Raw genomic sequence first — 5,000 nt, 5'->3', positions numbered from 1 at the left:
GTGAGTGTGGCCTATACAGTACGACAGGTGAGTGTGGCGTGTAGAGTACGACAGGTGAGTGTGGCATATACAGTACAGTACGACAGGTGAGTGTGGCATATACAGTACGACAGCTGAGTGTGGCATATACAGTACGACAGGTGAGTGTGGCATATACAGTACAGTACGACAGGTGAGTGCGGCATATACAGTACGACAGCTAAGTGTGGCATATACAGTACAGTACGACAGGTGAGTGTGGCATATACAGTACGATAGCAGAGTGTGGCATATACAGTACAGTACGACAGGTGAGTGTGGCATATACAGTACGACAGGTGAGTGTGGCATGTAGAGTACGACAGGTGAGTGTGGCCTATACAGTACGACAGGTGAGTGTGGCGTGTAGAGTACGACAGGTGAGTGTGGCATATACAGTACAGTACGACAGGTGAGTGTGGCATATACAGTACAGTATGACAGGTCAGTGTGGCATATACAGTATGACAGGTCAGTGTGGCATATACAGTACGACAGGTGAGTGTGGCATATAGAGTACAGTACGACAGGTGAGTGTGGCATATACAGTACAGTACGACAGGTGAGTGTGGCATGTACAGTATGACAGGTGAGTGTGGCATATACAGTACGACAGGTGAGTGTGGCATATACAGTACGACAGGTGAGTGTGGCATATACAGTACGACAGGTGAGTGTGGCATATACAGTACGACAGGTGAGTGTGGCATATACAGTACGACAGGTGAGTGTGGCATATACAGTACGATAGCAGAGTGTGGCATATACAGTACGGCAGGTGAGTGTGGCATATACAGTACAGTAGGACAGGTGAGTGTGGCATATACAGTACAGTACGAAAGGTGAGTGTGGCATATACAGTACGACAGGTGAGTGTGGCATATACAGTACGATAGCAGAGTGTGGCATATACAGTACGGCAGGTGAGTGTGGCATATACAGTACAGTAGGACAGGTGAGTGTGGCATATACAGTACAGTACGACAGGTGAGTGTGGCATATACAGTACGACAGGTGAGTGTGGCATATACAGTACGACAGGTGAGTGTGGCATATACAGTACGACAGGTGAGTGTGGCATATACAGTACGATAGGTGAGTGTGGCATGAACAGTACGCGTGTTACTCAGTCAGAGACATTTCATGGGTGAGCCCAATAAAGCACACGGCCTCATTTGATTGAGTTCATTGTACAGGAAGTAGAACTGTGACTGCAGTCCTGTTAAGGCCGTAGTGAATCAGTAGGGGTTGGGGTGAGGGAGGGGTCAGAGGGTTGGAGTCTAAGATTAAGGAGACAAATATCCTTAAGAATAAAAGCCTTTGTTCCCTGGAGCATCGAGCATCTAATGCTCTGATGGTGTTCCAGAGGGAGGCCATTCAGAGGCGGATGTGTGAAGGGTCTCGAAGGACAGATTTAGTCTATTTGCAGAGGGCCATCAGTCCTTGGGGTGTGACAGTCTGGCGATTTGTTTATCATGTTTGTCAGATTCGGAGGCTCCAGTCTATTCATGTCTCCCGAGTAGCCTCTCAGAAAGCACTGACTCACACGAAAAATATGAGCGAAAAAACTGGAACACAAGCTGTCTTCCACCGACATCAGCAAAATCACGCCTAACTGACACGAGACCGGTCGGACGTAGACAGATTCCGTTCCCCGCTTTTCACGACAGGGACAGCAGAAGAGACGCTATAAATCACGTCGAAAATGAGGCAACATTTATCAGTGACGCACGACTCCGGTGCCCAGGAATATGCCCTCAATCACTGGCACACAAATGTGCCACCACCGCATACTATAACGGCCCCTCAGCTCGTTTCTGTCTGAATCTGCCCAGGACCCACTGACATGGCAATCAAACACTCGCTAACAATGCCCTCGGACAAGAGCCAGCCAGCAGGATAAGATGGGGAAACAGCGTTATGGAGTGTGAACCACATCATACAGTGTGTGACACATATATATGTTTTCATATGTACCTCATGCAGCCCATGCTTGAGTTTAATGTTGTGTGTTATACAGGGTGATGTGAGGGGTCAAAGGATATGTCAATACATTAACTAAACCTTAACATTGCCCTCCAGAATTATTGGCACCCTTTAGTAAAAATGAGCAAAACGTGCTCTGATTTTTTTTTTTAAATGGTTTATCCTCATGATCTTTCATTAAAAAATATTAACAAAAATATAACCTTTAATTGAAGTAACATACTGAAAAGAAACATTAAATTCTTATCATGAAACAAATATTTTTCTCAGAAATACGTGTGCTACAATAATTGGCACCCCTTCAATATTTGTTGCTTAAACATTGCCCTCCAGAATTATTGGCACCCTTTAGTAAAAATGAGCAAACGTGCTGTGATTTAAAAAAAAAAAAATTGTTTATCCTCATGATCTTTCATTCAAAATGTTAACAAAAATATAACCTTGAATTGAAGTTAACATATTTGAAAGAAACATTAAATTCTTATCATGAAACAAAATAACAGCTTTGAGTCTTCTCCTATAATGCGTGATGAGGTTGATGAACAAATGGCATGGGATCTGAAACCATTCCTCCATACAGTATCTCTCCATATCCTTCAGATTCGGAGTTTGACGTTTGTGGACGCTCCTCTTCAGCTCATCACAGATTTTCTCTGGGGTTTGGTCGGGGACTGTGATGGCCATGGAAAAACATTTATTCACCGTTCGGTGAACCATTTTTGTGTAGATTTTGAGGTGTGCTTTGGATCATTGTCCTGCTGGAAGGTCAAACACGGCCCATTTTAAGCTTCCTTGGCAGAGGCTGTTATGTTTTCATTTAATATCTGCTGGTATTTGATGGAGTCCATGATACCATGTTTCCTAACAAGATGTCCAGGGCCTTTGGAAGCAAAACAGCCCCACAACATCAAAGATCCGCCACCATACTTCAAAGTGGGTATGAGGTGCTTTTCCGTATGGCTATTTTTCTGTCTACGCCAAACCCACCTTTGATGTATTTTGCCAAATAGCTCTATTTAGGTCTCATCTGACCATACAACCCGGTCCCATTGAAAGTCCCAGTAACATTTGGCAAACTGTTGGCGCCTTAGTTTGTTGTTGATTGACAACAGAGGCTTTTTTTCTGGCAACCCTCCCAAACAACTTATGGTGATCTAGGTGGCATCTGATGGTAGTTCTGGAGACTTTCTGAACCCAAGACTCAACTAACCTCTGCAATTCTCCAGCTGTGATCCTTGGAGATTCTTTTGCCAGTTGAACCATCCTCCTCACGGTGCGTGGGGTCAATGCACACACACGTCCTCTTCCAGGCTGATTCTTAACATCTCCTTTCGCTTTAAACTTCTTAATTATTGCCATGATAGTGGAAATGGGTATTTTTAACTGGAAAGAGATTTTCTTTCTTTCTTGATTTGTGCAGCTCAACAACTATTCGTTGCACATTGTCACTGTGTTCTTGGGTCTTTCCCATAGTGATGAGTGACAAAGGGGAATTTGGCCTGTGTGACACTCATATTTGTACCCCAGTAAAAAGGGAAGTCATGGTTGACCACTTAAGAGTTCCTAATCAAACAGTTGAACTTAAAAATGTAAAGCATGATTGGAAATATATTTCAGTTAGATTTTGATTATAAGATTTTCTAGGGGTGCCAATAATTGTGGCACACATGTTTTGGAGAAAAACATTTATTTATTTTTTCTTTCAATAATTTTACTTCAATGAAAAGGTTAGATTTTTGTGAATATTCTGAGTGAAAGACCAAGAGGATTAACAGCAAAGGCATTTTTTCATAGCCTGTTTTGCTCATATTCACTGAGGGTGCCAATAATTCTGGAGGGCACTGTATACTCTATGTAAAGGTTTTCAAGAATATTGTGTATGGCCTAGGGTCTTTTACATCTCACATACATACAAAATAAATCAATAACTTATATACCCTAACAGCAACTAATATGAACCAGTATTCCTCTCCGTCTGAGGTGGTATACTACATTAGCCTGCTCGTCTCCGTGATGTGAGGAGACATTCGGAGGATATCAGAACTGGGGCGACTGAGACTCCGACCCCGACGACGGTAGGCAGATGGCGTTTCCCCTCTGGAAGAATCTGCCCTTTAACCCCCAGAACGCTCTCCATCTCCCAGCCAATGGGATGCGTCAGGACGCGGCTGGGTGCTGGATGCTCCCTCCTGCTAGAGCATCTGGTCGCTCCTCCCGAACAACGGAGGAAAATAATAAAACGAGTAATAACGAGCTTAGATCGTCTCTCTGTGCGGGAACAAGAGGTCAACCTACCTGGGGAGAGAAAGACACGCCCTGACAGGAGCTATCGCTCATGGTTTACCGTTGTCGCACTTGATTTTCTCTCCCTCTCACGTGGCTCTGAAGTTCTTCGAAGTCGGACGAAGCAGCCGTCATCAATCCTGTGGGAGTAATACTGTCATGTGCCACACAACAATGGCTTAGGAATTAAAAAGGTCGACGTCTCTGGGCCATTAAAGCTTCCCTAGAACTGATTTAGTGGACATCCTTTATGGGAGTTAAATGGGAAATCAATAGCTGAGAGTTTGGTTACACATACACACATGCACACACATTCACAGACACACACACACACACACACACACACACACACACACACACACACACACACACACACACACACACACGCACACACACACACACACACACACACACACACACACGCGCGCACACACACACACACACAGCTCTCAGGCCAGCAGTCGGACATTTGATTTTGCCCGAATTTGCAACAGCATCCTTGCAGTGAGGCTTGTCAAATTATAACTGGAATGATAAAGTGATGAAGGAGAAGAGATTGTCCTCTCCACCGTCGGAGAGAGGAAATAGGTCAGGGGCCTGAAGTGTCCCTGTGCACTGCCCTGGTGGTACACAGGCATGAATTACACTCTATTACAGGGGATGCAATTCATTCAAGCCTGTTCAGGAGCGGACAAAATCGATTCATGAGCTGA

This window comes from Sprattus sprattus (genome assembly GCF_963457725.1).
Source record: "Sprattus sprattus genome assembly, chromosome: 20".
NCBI lineage: Eukaryota > Metazoa > Chordata > Actinopteri > Clupeiformes > Clupeidae > Sprattus > Sprattus sprattus.
Note: the sequence above shows the minus strand (reverse complement) of the source record.